The 15,974-nt window shown below is 46.4% G+C and overlaps 1 protein-coding gene and 1 long non-coding RNA gene across 10 annotated transcripts in view; one reads left to right on the top strand and one right to left on the bottom strand.

The window, feature by feature from the left end:
- Positions 1-15,974, bottom strand: part of LOC144822101 (uncharacterized) — a 1,825,698-nt gene that overhangs the window by 1,318,502 nt on the left and 491,222 nt on the right. The window lies entirely within an intron of this gene.
- The window catches only part of WNT6 (Wnt family member 6), a 657,721-nt gene that overhangs the window by 326,035 nt on the left and 315,712 nt on the right, over positions 1-15,974 (top strand). The window lies entirely within an intron of this gene.

The raw sequence follows: 15,974 nt of genomic DNA, 5'->3' as shown, positions 1-15,974 counted from the left end.
TATGTACATTTTTATTCATGGCTAGAATGTCCCCTCTTGATAAGTTCATCACCTGTGCATAGTGGTTGGCCCTTGGCCCGTCCTCGGCGCAGACCACCGCAGACGGGCTGGACTCAGGCTCGACTCCGGTGCGACTATGGCGCGCCCGCTGCTCGCGTTCGCAGTGCAAAGCGGTGGCCATCTTCCTTTGTAGTCCCTTCTACAGCGCAAGGGCGCTGGGACTTCTAGTGCCTCACCGAAATCGTGAGGGGGCTGATCACGCGTCTCCGGCCACAGCACCTAATCGTCTGTGAGCTCGGAGGGGCACGCGCAAACAATGCGGTATGTGAATTAAGGCAGTGGGCAGTTAAAAAACACAAATTACGCCGCAGATGAAAAGGGGTAAATAACCAATATTTTAAAAGTACATTCAGGCTATCACCCGGCTTCCGCCTCAGGTGCAAAAGATTAGTTAGGCGCAATAGGCAGAGACCGTATAGTAGTGTTTTACCAGGCCTCCGCCTCAGGAGGAAAAAAGGAATCTCGCGACTAACAGAGCACCTCCTCCCTTTGTAGTCCCTTCTACAGCGCAAGGGCGCTGGGACTTGTAGTTTCTCACCGAAATCGTGAGGGGGCTGATCACCCGCCTCCAGCCACAGCACCTAATTCTCTGTGAGCTCGGAGGGGCACGCGCAAACAATGCGGTATGTGAATTAAGGAAGTGGGCAGTTAAAAAACACAAATTACGCCGCAAATGAAAAGGGGTATATAACCAATATTTTAAAAGTACATTCAGGCTATCACCCGGCTTCCGCCTCAGGTGCAAAAGATTAGTTAGGCGCAATAGGCAGAGACAGTATAGTAGTGTTTTACCAGGCCTCCGCCTCAGGTGGAAAAAAGGAATCTCGCGACTAACAGAGCACCTCCTCCCTCTGTAGTCCCTTCTACAGCGCAAGGGCGCTGGGACTTGTAGTTTCTCACCGAAATCGTGAGGGGGCTGATCACGCATCTCCGGCCACAGCACCTAATCGTCTGTGAGCTCGGAGGGGCACGCGCAAACAATGCGGTATGTGAATTACGGCAGTGGGCAGTAAAAAAACACAAATTACGCCGCAAATCAAAAGGGGTAAATAACCAATATTTTAAAAGTACATTCAGGCTATCACCCGGCTTCAGCCTCAGGTGCAAAAGATTAGTTAGGCGCAATAGGCAGAGACCGTATAGTAGTGTTTTACCAGGCCTCCGCCTCAGGAGGAAAAAAGGAATCTCGCGACTAACAGAGCACCTCCTCCCTTTGTAGTCCCTTCTACAGCGCAAGGGCGCTGGGACTTGTAGTTTCTCACCGAAATCGTGAGGGGGCTGATCACGCGTCTCCGGCCACAGCACCTAATCGTCTGTGAGCTCGGAGGGGCACGTGCAAACAATGCGGTACGTGAATTAAGGCAGTGGGCAGTTAAAAAACACAAATTACGCCGCAGATGAAAAGGGGTAAATAACCAATATTTTAAAAGTACATTCAGGCTATCACCCGGCTTCCGCCTCAGGTGCAAAAGATTAGTTAGGCGCAATAGGCAGAGACCGTATAGTAGTGTTTTACCAGGCCTCCGCCTCAGGAGGAAAAAAGGAATCTCGCGACTAACAGAGCACCTCCTCCCTTTGTAGTCCCTTCTACAGCGCAAGGGCGCTGGGACTTGTAGTTTCTCACCGAAATCGTGAGGGGGCTATTCACGCGCCTCTGGCCACAGCACCTAATCGTCTGTGAGCTCGGAGGGGCACGCGCAAACAATGCGGTATGTGAATTAAGGCAGTGGGCAGTTAAAAAACACAAATTACGCCGCAAATGAAAAGGGGTAAATAACCAATATTTTAAAAGTACATTCAGGCTATCACCCGGCTTCCGCCTCAGGTGCAAAAGATTAGTTAGGCGCAATAGGCAGAGACAGTATAGTAGTGTTTTACCAGGCCTCCGCCTCAGGTGGAAAAAAGGAATGTCGCGACTAACAGAGCACCTCCTCCCTCTGTAGTCCCTTCTACAGCGCAAGGGCGCTGGGACTTGTAGTTTCTCACCGAAATCGTGAGGGGGCTGATCACGCATCTCCGGCCACAGCACCTAATCGTCTGTGAGCTCGGAGGGGCACGCGCAAACAATGCGGTATGTGAATTAAGGCAGTGGGCAGTAAAAAAACACAAATTACGCCGCAAATGAAAAGGGGTAAATAACCAATATTTTAAAAGTACATTTAGGCTATCACCCGGCTTCCGCCTCAGGTGCAAAAGATTAGTTAGGCGCAATAGGCAGAGACCGTATAGTAGTGTTTTACCAGGCCTCCGCCACAGGAGGAAAAAAGGAATCTCGCGACTAACAGAGCACCTCCTCCCTTTGTAGTCCCTTCTACAGCGCAAGGGCGCTGGGACTTGTAGTTTCTCACCGAAATCGTGAGGGGGCTGATCACGCGCCTCCGGCCACAGCACCTAATCGTCTGTGAGCTCGGAGGGGCACGCGCAAACAATGCGGTATGCGAATTAAGGCAGTGGGTAGTTAAAAAACACAAATTACGCCGCAAATGAAAAGGGGTAAATAACCAATATTTTAAAAGTACATTCAGGCTATCACCCGGCTCCTGCCTCAGGTGCAAAAGATTAGTTAGGCGCAATAGGCAGAGACAGTATAGTAGTGTTTTACCAGGCCTCCCCCTCAGGTGGAAAACAGGAAATTGGTGATTTAAGGCCAACATAATATAATCACTGTTATTTATATTTATGGGAGAAATTACTAGAACTGGTCCACCGCTGCCAATGGGATTCCACACTGGGACTGTGACGATGCCAATGTATTGCTCTTGCCTTGGTTGGCATGGTATGTAATACACAGGATAAACTGGTCCTCATATTATGATTTCATTGATTTTTTCCATGCTGTGCAAACTGTGAGTAGGAGCCTATCGTGGAAAACAACAACTGAGTTGATTAGTACACACCATCAGTGACATGTGTGGGAACACCTAGGCCACTCTGAAGACTGATGTTGAGAGACATTTGTCAGAGGCAATTAGCTGACTTTCCAGCATGAGACATGGTTGTGGGCTTGCCCTTTTTTTTAACGGAAAAGAGAAGAAAAATAAACAAAAGGTGACTCCCTAGATTTTCAATCAAACAAACTGTTTGTCTACAAATGTATCATAATTCATTCCAGTGGGGGCTGAATTCCATAATTACTACAACATTTAAAAAAGTATGCATATATCTAGGCCTAAGTTCATCCCTGGAAATCAAATGCCATCAATTTATTTATTAATTAATCTCAATATGACTATCAGAGTATACACATGTCAAGAGTAATAACGCACAACCACTGTGCTATCAGTATTTTGTACATTAAAACTCAAAAAAATGTAATATGTACAATCGACAAGGTCCAATATTTTTGAATTAGCGCATACATTATACAGCCAGTGTATTCATCTCAAAGTCATCCATGTGCCAGTGCTCACTAACACTAATAATGGTGTACTGGCAGTACTTGATTTCAAATAGGGAACACTAATATTTAAAATAAGATCCCTCTCTATAGTATCCTTCCACATCTCTTCAGTAATATCATCACATTGTGCAATCATCACATCTGCTATAGTATCTATTACATCTGTTGCATCCATTCCACTATCATCACCATTCTCAGTACTAGGTATACACCCGTTACGACGCAACTTTTACTCCGCACTACCATTACAACGCGGGCATTACAACGCATGGCATTACAACGCATTGCGCTGGGGGGCGCTCTAGGATAAGAGGTAAGTTTAATTTACTATCCAACACCTTCCCTAGGGTCCACGGGGACTGGAGTTAGAATAGTAAATTATACTTACCACTATCCAGCACCCCAAAGCGCTATGCGTTGTAACGGTATTCGTTGTAAATACCGCGTTGTAATGGTACGCGGAGTAAAAGTATGCGTTGTAACGTCATACATCCTCAGTACTAGGCAGCCTGGACAAACAGTCCGCTGTGACATTTATATTTCGAGGTACATACTCCCAATTAAAATTATGCTCTTGAAACCTGGACATTAAACATGCAATGTGGGCAGTAGCATTATACCCCCTCCAGGGGACAAAATTCCTACAAGTGGCTTTTGGTCTGTCAGTAGCTCTCCCTAGAGAGGTTATTGGGGCTGCGAGCTGCAGTAGGAACAAGAGATCGTGCTAACCTTTGCGCACTGTTTACAGGCTGTGTAAAAAAATTATTTAGAGCGTTTTTAGCGTTTTTAGCATCATACCGCTTTTTATTCTGGGGGCTGTTTTTTAGAAGGGGGAATTGATATAGCAGGCACACTGACACTCTACACACCCTTGCCTCTTAATATTGTACTCAAATCCGCTTTGTTCGAGATTTTACTCGGCGGTGGGCGCCATCTTGGGTGAGGAAGGCGAGGTCAGCGCTCAAGTCGGGCCGGCCTCCCGCCCTCCCACAGTATTTAGGCGCGCCCTACCCAGTGCTCTCTGCTCTCTGCCCTACAGTAGCTCTCCCTAGAGAGGTTATTGGGGCTGCGAGCTGCAGTAGGAACAAGAGATCGTGCTAACCTTTGCGCACTGTTTACAGGCTGTGTAAAAAAATTATTTAGAGCGTTTTTAGCGTTTTTAGCATCATACCGCTTTTTATTCTGGGGGCTGTTTTTTAGAAGGGGGAATTGATATAGCAGGCACACTGACACTCTACACACCCTTGCCTCTTAATATTGTACTCAAATCCGCTTTGTTCGAGATTTTACTCGGCGGTGGGCGCCATCTTGGGTGAGGAAGGCGAGGTCAGCGCTCAAGTCGGGCCGGCCTCCCGCCCTCCCACAGTATTTAGGCGCGCCCTACCCAGTGCTCTCTGCCCTACAGTAGCTCTCCCTAGAGAGGTTATTGGGGCTGCGAGCTGCAGTAGGAACAAGAGATCGTGCTAACCTTTGCGCACTGTTTACAGGCTGTGTAAAAAAATTATTTAGAGCGTTTTTAGCGTTTTTAGCATCATACCGCTTTTTATTCTGGGGGCTGTTTTTTAGAAGGGGGAATTGATATAGCAGGCACACTGACACTCTACACACCCTTGCCTCTTAATATTGTACTCAAATCCGCTTTGTTCGAGATTTTACTCGGCGGTGGGCGCCATCTTGGGTGAGGAAGGCGAGGTCAGCGCTCAAGTCGGGCCGGCCTCCCGCCCTCCCACAGTATTTAGGCGCGCCCTACCCAGTGCTCTCTGCCCTACAGTAGCTCTCCCTAGAGAGGTTATTTGGGCTGCGAGCTGCAGTAGGAACAAGAGATCGTGCTAACCTTTGCGCACTGTTTACAGGCTGTGTAAAAAAATTATTTAGAGCGTTTTTAGCGTTTTTAGCATCATACCGCTTTTTATTCTGGGGGCTGTTTTTTAGAAGGGGGAATTGATATAGCAGGCACACTGACACTCTACACACCCTTGCCTCTTAATATTGTACTCAAATCCGCTTTGTTCGAGATTTTACTCGGCGGTGGGCGCCATCTTGGGTGAGGAAGGCGAGGTCAGCGCTCAAGTCGGGCCGGCCTCCCGCCCTCCCACAGTATTTAGGCGCGCCCTACCCAGTGCTCTCTGCCCTACAGTAGCTCTCCCTAGAGAGGTTATTGGGGCTGCGAGCTGCAGTAGGAACAAGAGATCGTGCTAACCTTTGCGCACTGTTTACAGGCTGTGTAAAAAAATTATTTAGAGCGTTTTTAGCGTTTTTAGCATCATACCGCTTTTTATTCTGGGGGCTGTTTTTTAGAAGGGGGAATTGATATAGCAGGCACACTGACACTCTACACACCCTTGCCTCTTAATATTGTACTCAAATCCGCTTTGTTCGAGATTTTACTCGGCGGTGGGCGCCATCTTGGGTGAGGAAGGCGAGGTCAGCGCTCAAGTCGGGCCGGCCTCCCACCCTCCTACTCCCCATATTATGTGTCGCCCAACCAGACGGCGCAGCGGGCTGGCGCAGCGGGCGCGCCGGAAGCGCGCCGAAGTCGAGCCAAAGTCCAGCCCGTCTGCGCCCGTCCGCGGCAGTCCGTGGCTCGGGGCCACATCCCCTGGCAGTTCTACTCAAATTACCATAAGGTATGGCAGACACGCACTACTTGCTCTAAAACCAGTCACACCTATCGATTGCATACACGCAATGTCTGCCCAGTCACTTACAGAATGCACAAGGTGCCGCTTTGTACCCCTTCCTCAAATCCCTCACACCTCCTCGGGCCCTATCATCAAAGCTGCACTATTGAATTGTAGATCCCTACGGAAGCATGCTTTAGAAATCTATCATCTACTAGAAGACCTAAATCTTCAGATCCTCTTTTTAACTGAAACCTGGCTAGATGATCACTCGGATCCGGACATCATCCAGGCCATGCCCGACGGCTATTCCCTAGCCAGATTGGACAGACAGAACGGCAGAGGAGGCGGCATCGCCATAGCCACGAAAGCTCCGCTAGTCTGTTCCCTAGTACACACTCAGGTTGATCACAGTGAAGCCGGCACCTTCACAATTAACACTGGCCCCAATCATTCGATCTCTGGAATTTTGATATACCGACCGCCAGGTACACTACATGAGTTTACATCAACCCTAATGGAAGCGGTCACTCATCTAGCACTGAGGAAATCCAGACTGTTAGTGCTGGGGGATCTCAATGCTCATTTCGAGGATCATCTAGATAAAAACGCTGATGATATCCGGATGGAATTGCAATCTATTCAGCTTGATCTAATAAATAATGAGCCTTCCCATCAACTAGGACACCTTCTAGACCCCGTTTTTAGCAATTGGCAGGGAGTGCATACCTCTGATCCTATACCCATACCCTGGTCGGACCACTACATTATTCCCTTCACATTGCAGCTTGACAAAACGGAAATTGTTAGGCATCAATCCCTACGATACAAACGAAGGAAATGGAAGAACTTCTCCCTTGATTCATTTAAGCTAATCGTACAGGACGAAGGCCCTCCCAAAGGGATCGACTGTGAGGCAGCTAATGACAATTTAAACAACATTGTCATTAAGGCCCTAGACATCACAGCCCCAAGTCGTACCCTGTCCAATGCCAGGAGATCTAAAAAAACTGCTCCTTGGTTCAGCCAAGAACTGCAAGTCATGAAGACGGCTTGTAAGAAACTCGAGAGAGCTTGGCGACAGAATCTCTGTGCTGATATTAAAATACAATATAAAACAACACAGAGAGAATATTACAAATCAGTTCGGGTGGCCAAAGCAGAGCATTATCACACCCGCATAATGGAAGCAGGCAATTCCTCCAAGGAACTGTTTCTTATATATAAAGAGATATCCATAGTGGACGTGACCTCCCCCGCGCACAATGACTCGGTGGAAGTGTGCAACAATATTGCTCAATATTTTGCAGGCAAAATACATAAAATCTACTCTAGCTTCTCTAACCAGACTGATCCGGCCACGAATTTCATCGAAAATGACAAACTTGTAAATACACCTGTTTGTTTAAACTCTTTTACAGTCCCTTCCTATGAAATCCTATACAAAATGTGCAAAAAAATTAAATCAGGATCCCCTAGGGATCCAGCACCCCCGAAAATTTTAGCCGAAGCCTTTCCTGTACTAGAGCCTCATTTCAGGCACCTATTACATGCTTCCTTTACTACCTCCTGCCTTCCGGAGGAGTGGAAACAGGCAATAGTATTACCCATTAAGAAAAAATCAAACATCAGCCTGGACATAATGGACAACCTGCGACCCATATCCCTGCTACCCTACGTGGCCAAGTTAGCAGAGAAAATCGCTAACAGTCAACTTATGGAACACCTTGAGAACCATAATGTTTTCCACAATTCTCAGTCGGGTTTCAGAACTGGCTTCTCTACGGAGACAGCTCTCCTGAGGGCCACTGAAACCCTACGTGAAGGTGCAGATAAGGGAAAGACAATGGCCCTTATCATGCTGGATCTCAGTGCCGCTTTTGACACTGTAGCACACACCATCTTGCTACAGTGTCTAAATAAAGCGGGCGTCACCAACAAGGCACTGGGTTGGCTGAAATCTTTCCTGATTAACAGGACCTTCCAGGTTCAAAGAGGGACTTTCCTCTCCGACAGGGTGATGCTAGAACAGGGGGTTCCTCAGGGCTCTGCCCTGAGCCCTACCCTGTTCAATCTCTACATGGCCCCGTTGGCGGAAGTGGTGCAATCGTTCGGCGTAGAGCTTGTCTCTTACGCCGACGACACTCAACTTCTCATATCCCTGACCCATGCCCCTTCTAAGGAAGCTGATAACTTCAACGCCTGCATGTCCAAACTAGCTATGTGGATGAATGAACACTGTTTGAAATTAAATGGGACAAAAACAGAGGTCCTCATTATGGGAGGAAATGAGGTCAAATGGACGAAAGAATGGTGGCCCAGTTGTCTGGGTCCCCTGCCCACGCCCGCACAAGAAGCGAAGAACTTAGGTGTATGGGTGGACAATAAACTGTCCTTTGACAGCCACGTAAAGAGGACTGTTGGCAAATGTTTCGGGGTGATGAAAACCCTCAACCGCACCCTCGACCTGTTACCCACCAACTCCAGGCGCACCATGACACAGGCATTAATAACGTCCCGCATTGATTACGGGAATGTACTACTCATGGGTACTTCAGTAAAAAACATAAACAAACTACAGGTTCTACAAAACTCGGCAGCTCGCCTGGTGCTAAGGCTTCCCCGCCGTGCCCCCTCACGTCCTTCTCTAGCAGCCCTCCACTGGTTACCAATCAGTAAGAGGATTGCTTTTAAAGCAATGCTATGGTGCCATAAAATAATTCATCACAGAGCGCCGGCATATATGTCTGATCTGGTGTCTGTGTACGAACCCAACAGATCTCTCAGATCCAAAGGAATGGGTCTACTGAAAACTACCTGCCCCAAAAAAGCGAAAATGGGTGGCAGATCATTCCGCACCTTAGCCGCCAGGCAATGGAACCTCCTGCCTCTAGAGATTAGGTTGGAGAGTAATGAATTAGTATTTAGGAAGAAGCTGAAAACTTGCCTCTTTGCTGTGTGAAATGGCTCTCTCTTTCCTTCCTCTGCTGCTGCTGTCTTTCTCTATAGCGCGGGGACACGCCGGGAGGTGTTACCATGCGCTCTACAAACTCCTTTAAACTAAACTAAACTAAACTAAATCTTCAATGTAAACCGAGATCCCAACACATAATTACGGAAGTGTTCCACTGCCCACATACATGCCAGCAATTCCTTCTCTATCACAGCGTAGCGTCTCTCAGCAGTGCTGAGGGTGCGAGAAGCAGAAGCTACATTCCATTCCTCCTTACCACTATGCTGTGACAAAGCACAACACGCTCCATAAAAGCTTGTGTCCACTGTAATAATGCAATATTTGTTCATGTGGAAAGGTGTCAACATAGGTGCTTTCACCATCTCCGTTTTAATCTGATCAAATGCCTTTTGTCCAAACAAATTCTGTGTTTTTCCTAGCTACTTCCCTTAACAGTTGATGAATTTACTTTAGTATCCCCACAGCCCTGAAAATGACAGCATGTCACCATTTCTTCTGGTGCTCGTGCCTTCATAATGGCATAATTCAAAGACGTTTTAGGTATTACTCCTTCCTTTGACACGGCATGCCCCAAGTACTCCACTGATTCTTGAAAAGTTTACACGTGCTTCCTTTGTGGGTCAGACGAGGTTCCTTGAACACCCCACACACTTTCCTTAAGTGCTCAGCATGTTCATACAAATTTCTGGAGAAAATGAAAATGTCATCCTGTAAACATTTAACAAACACTTCTTTACCCTTAAAATGTGGAACATTGATCTTTGGAATATGAATGGCACTGACACAAGGCCAAACAGCATCCTTCTGAACTGGAATAAACTGTGCAGGGTGAAAAACACAGTTAAACTGTTCGTTTCCTCACTTAGTTCAATTTGGTAGTATGCCAACCTAAGATCAAGTGTGGAAAATACACTAGCACCCCCCAAAATATCACAACCCCATTCATGTTGGGTAGCCGCTGACAGTCCACAATAATATTGGTATTAAATGCTCTAAGATCAATGCACAACTTCAAGGATTTATCTGCCTTGCATGCCAAAGCAATGGGAGACACCTAAGATTCCACCTCTTCAATAATCTCCCCTTTCAGCATTTCATCCAAAATACTCTTAAGTTCAGCCCTCACATTAATAGGCACATTCCTCAGCCTTTGCCTCACTTGTTCCTTGCTTGAGTTTGATCCGGTGGGTATAACCATTTAGCTTACCCAATCTTTCAGTAAAAACATCAGATAACTGTGACACAACCCAAGCAGCCTCATCCAGCTCACCAATTGCCCAAACTGGTTCCTTTCTAAGAGGATTGAGTATGATGCCCAATTTCAACTGTTCACTCCACCCCAGTACATTTACGCCCTCCTTAGCCACATATAGGTTAATAGATGCTTCACTTCCTTTAAATAACATATCTACACAGGTGTGTCCCATCAGATCTATTGAAGAACCTTCGAAACTTTGGCCACAAGATCTGACTCTTTTAAGCTATTTTAAGCTGGCAATAGCAACAACATCTTTACGTTTTTCTAGGAAATAGCCTTCTGAGATTATGGTCCTTGGATACCCTGAATAAGCCATAAATTCCAATTCCCTATCAGGAATTTTAACCTTGCATTTGGGACATTTTCACTCTCCATTATTCTCGTCTTTGGAAGTGTTAACAGAAAGTACAAGTCCTTTATCCTTCTCGATACTATATCTCCCACACACACATCTTCCACAAGACACGTCTCCCACAGTAGCACATTTCTCTTTTGCCACAAAAGAACCTCTCTTCCTGTCATCCTTAGAATAATAAGCAAAATGTCCCATTCTGCCACACTTACTGCACTCCTACCCTATGGCAGGACACTGTGAAAATGAAGCCATAGGATTAAAAATTAAGCATCTGTAACAAGTCACAGCCTTGTCTCATCTACTGCCTATTTGTACACCTTTGCAGGCAGAATTATTATTGACAACACATACGTCATCCCCCGTACTCTCATTCTTGCCATTGGTGTTGGTGTCTTGTACCAACCTTATTCACTTCTCAGATTGCTTCAAGGCCTTAACCGTTGTGATGGCAATTACAATTAACGGACAATGCCCTCAAGGCTGCTAAAAAAATCATCAAAAAGTTCAGTGTTACGTTGTGCTATTGCATAAAACATAGACCTATTCAACGCTATACCAGTGAATGAATGAATGCTTTTTATTGTGTGATTACTTAAAATCATTACAATATAAAGTTAAAAGCATATGTCACAAATTAAAACATAATCAGACTTTAAAATCATATCAGCGAGAGGGTATATACCCAGCTGGTGCTGACTGTGTGGTTAGCAAACAAAGATAAAATATCATCATAGTTCATTCGTGGAGTCCCTGAGAAAAGTAGTCCTTGCAGAGCGGGGTTTTGTTGTGTTGGAGCACGTCAAACTGTTAGTCACTCCCTCTGTTTGCCATTTTTTCGTTCAAGAGTGAACGTGCTTGGTAGATGAATTTGCAGAAATTGGCCATGTTCTTCACTGTATTCAAGGTGTAAAGCTGGCATATGGCGTCCTTTGCGGTGTGTATGCCCAGTGAGAGAAGTATGGGCCTAAGATAGATTTGGCAGGCTTGCCGCACAGCCGGGCAGCATAGGGGTTTATGTGCCAGGCACTCCCTTCTATAGTTGCATAGTCGGCACACTGTGATATCTGTAAGCGCTTTCCAGATTGGGTATAGTTCTTTAGTGGGAAGCAGGTGTAGTCTTGTAGCTAAGATCTGATATAATGCCAGACTCCCCACGGCCTGCATGAGATGGTGCTTGGTTATTTGTAGGATTTGTGCAAGGCACAGAGTTTCGTGAAAGTCCATGGCAGCAAGGGATTCTATGTGTAGTTTGGGGGAGCAGAAATGCATTTGCTCTTTTATAGTTAATTTGATGGTGGCATAATCAATTTTCATCGGGTCCCAATTCTCAATGGATAGCTGCAGTAGCTCCTTTGATGCTGAAAGTTTAACAGACCAGGGATTGTTTGGCTTTGAAAAGATGTTTTTTATGACATCCTTCATAGAATTAGCTGGGGCCAGGGTGTCCAGATGGTGGTATTTTGCTAAGGTAGCCAGTTCTTCTTATTTTTGTTGGGTGAACTCAAACTCAAGACGGATCAAGGTGTTTCTTGTGGATGCGGGCAGGCGATATATTTTTCGTACCCAGCGCATTAAATTTTCTCCAAGTCCTCCGCAAGCATTCCTAGAAATGCCTGTTGCGCATAGTTAAGTAATGGTAGCAGTTTGGCCCGCATTACCCTTCAGGTAGCCATAGTTGTTGGGCTGTCTAGCGTGGCATGCAGCTTGCAGAGGAAATGCATGATTATCTTTCCTTTCAGCCGCAATTTATGTAGATGGACCAAAGGGCAGTCAGTCCCGCTGAGCTAGGCACTTAGGTAGTTGTAGCTTTGTACGCAGTCCAGCCTCAAAGTGCCCAAATGCAAAATAATAAGCTTTATCTTTGGGTATCTTCCAAAGATCACTGTTTTGGATTTGCTTGCATTAGCTGTTAGCATAATTTTGGTGTTATGTTCAGCTAAGGCGATGAGTGCTTTTTGCAGGCCTGTTCTTGTGTGGTCCAGAAGTACTAGGTCGTCAGCATACTGCATTAAGTGGATTTTTTTGTCCCCGGTTTTTGGGGTGGCAAGGGTGCCCCCCTGTAGTGCCAGGCCCAGGTCGACGGTGTACAGGTTGAATAGTAACAGTGCCAAGACACAGCTCTGCTTTAACCCCCGATCAGTGGCAATTTATTTTGTAGCTGACTCCATGGAGAGTTTTATCCTTGCCCAGGTTCTTGAGTACAAAGATGTGATAGCACGCAGTAGGCTCGGACAGATGTTCCAGTTCGCCACTTTCCGCCAGAGGATGTTTCTATCAATACCATCAAAAGCTGCTGAGTAATCAATAAAGCATGTGAATACTGGGGGAGAACGGCGGGCAACTGCTTGTTGGGCTAGATATGACAGGACTGTGATATTGTCAACAGTGGAAGCCCCTGGTCTGAACCCGGTCTGGTAAAATGGCAATAGGCCTTCTTAGTCCACCCAGTTCGCTAGTTCCTGCAGGATGGTACTTGCATATGCCTTCCCTCAATGTCCAGAAAAGCAATCATCCGATAGTTCCTGGGGTTGGTGTTTGCTCCCTTTTTGACAATAGGTTGCAGCAGTGAGCCCCTCCAAGAGTCTGGGACCTCTTCTAAGAACCTGCATTCTGTGTACAACATAGCAAGATTTGTAGACCAGAAGTTGCTATCCTCCCTAAAAAGGGAGCCAGGTAAACCATTGGGGCCTGGTGCAGCACTCTTCCGGATCCTTTTTAAAATGGTGCAGACAGCCGCCACGCTTGGAGTTATGAGTTACAATGTGAGCCATGAGTGATTAATCCTGGCAGATTCTGGATTGGTCTGCATGTATTGATCCTTGACATGTGTGAGTTTCTGATCGCTGATATATACAGACTTCAGGTGTGCTTCCCAGATCCCGCAGACTCCCTCTGTTAGAGAATCCATGGATTAGGTTGTTTAAGTATCCCCAGAATTGTTGGGCATTGTTGGGTGCAAGCAGGTCGAAAATTGCTATCCATTTTCCCTCAGTGGCTTCATGTTTTAGGTTCCAGATGAGATGCCTGTGGGCCTTTGTTGCTAGTTGCGATACCAAAGGGGATGATGGACGGAGCGCTTGAGCAAATCAAACACTCACCCCCAGTCAACTGATCCGGGTTTCATCCATCATCATTCTTTAGCTCACTCCACCACGGCAGTTCAGACATATCCATATGCAAATCAGTCCGACCCTGTGCCTCATGGGAACAGTTCAGCCCAAACTACCAAGCCATGACTTCCCTGAACCGGAAACAAGCATCCTGGGACCGGTTTTGGGTTCATAACCCTCATCAGCCAGGCTATCTTGAATCCAGTGGCAAAGTTTGCAAGGGACCCACGTCTCATGCTCAGTACGTCCGGTGCTCTCCATGCCACTGGAGTCAAGCTATCCTGGCTGATGAGGGCTGATAGCCTGAAACCGGTCCTAGGATGCTTGTTCCAGTCCAGGGAGGACCTGGCCGGGCAGTTGGGCTGGACTGTTCCCATTGGGCACAGGGTCAAGACTGATTTGCATATGGGTGGGTCCAAACTAGAATGGAATGGTGAGCAAAAAAACGATGGATTTAGGCCCGGATCTCTGTATTGGGGTGAATGTATGACATTGTTCGACATTCTTTCCATCAGTTGTTCTTTTTGCATTTGTTGCTAGTTGCAGCAGCTTCTTAGAGGTTTGGTTCCGTGTTCTTTGGCTTCTTTTTAATTGCTGTGTACTATGTTTGATCTGTGGAACCGAACCTTGAATGTGAGCCCCGTACTAGTTTTGGTACAGGGGCAGCTTGCATGAAGCAGAGTGGCCAGTTCTGGAGAGAGATGTTCCCATTCCCCATGATATCCTGCACGGTGGACCTCGTCGCCCAGCCAATCCATGTGGATTTGATTGAGTCAAATTTATTGATGGTGGTGTTTACCCATTTGATTCTCGTCATGAGCCTGAACTGTTCCTCGCAGTTTAAACGCCAGAGATGGCTAAGTATATGTTGGTTGTCCGCTGAGATCTTTAGACTCAGCACAAGGTCTGCATGGTCACTTTTGCTCCGAGGGAGCACTTCGTAGCTTAACATAAGCTTCCCTAATCGCTTGCTCAATAAGATATAGTCAATGGTTGTCTGGTTGTTATAGGTTGGTGGGTGGACTATGCCCTGCATGGATAGTGTAGATAGGGAGTTCTCTGATTCTAGGTTATACGTCTGTAGGAGGGTGTTAAATCTCCCAGTGCTCCCAGTTGTACTACTGTCGGCGTTCCGTCATCCAAGGTGGTGCATGTTCAGGTCCCCGAGGATGACAAAATCCAGGGATGCTTGTTGTATTATCAAGTTTTTGAGCTGCTTGATCAGACCGATGCGATTGTTGTTGGCTCCTTGACCGTGGGGGATGTTATATACATTGATCAGTAGGAGGGATAGTGGTACTTCAGCACACTTGAGTCCTTTCAGAATGCCAGCTAAAACCATGTTGGAGATGTTTTCTATTTCCGTAAAGCTCAGCTTCAAGGAATGCTTTATGTATAAGGAAATGTCCCAGAAGGTCTCCCAAATAGACTGGTTTTGATTGCAGGTTTATAGAATTCTGCATAGCCTGTAAGGGGGTTAGATGTAGTTGCCCATGTTTCTTGCACGCAAATAAGGTCCACCCCTTCAAAAAGCGTGATCGCTGTAGAGCTTTGTAGGGTCTTATGCATATCTGCCATGTTCCAAGTGAGGATATTTAATGTTCGAGTGCTTTCTGCCGTGCACTTGTAACAGAAGAAGTCCATGCTAGGGTCGAGGCCATGTCTTGTCAGCCATGTTGGAAGCAACCCAGCCCCAGTAGGATGAATTTGGAGAAGGTGGTGAACGAGAGAGTTGACTGTCTACATTGGTCGCTATGACGGACCTACCGCCATGTTGGCCATGCACCCTACACTTGATGTTCATGGTTGCATTTCGCAAGGAAGTTGCCACTCTGCTGGTCCCTTTCAGGACCGAGACTGTCAAGATATTGTTGGAGGTGCATGTAAGATGAATGGGTACTTTTCCTTGTCAATGATCTGAATGTCGATACCCCATTCTGCAAACTGAGCTTTTTCTTTAAGCACGCTTGCTGATAGACTTGTATCATGCCAGGTTATGATGGTTTGTTCCTTCCTAGGCGGCGTTATCATGGTTACAAATTGTCCCCTGGCAATATCCCTGGAGGTAATATGAGTCAGCGAGTGAATATGCTGTCAAAGTTTAAGGATGTTTGTTCTGTTGAGGACATCCATGTTGCCTTTTGAGGAATACAATGGAGTCATGTTGGTCTTAGACAGTTGCCCGTCCCCTAGAAC

Source organism: Lissotriton helveticus, chromosome 3_1 (genome assembly GCF_964261635.1).
Source record: "Lissotriton helveticus chromosome 3_1, aLisHel1.1, whole genome shotgun sequence".
NCBI classification, from domain to species: domain Eukaryota; kingdom Metazoa; phylum Chordata; class Amphibia; order Caudata; family Salamandridae; genus Lissotriton; species Lissotriton helveticus.
Note: the sequence above shows the minus strand (reverse complement) of the source record. Positions and strands in the feature narration are given on the sequence as shown.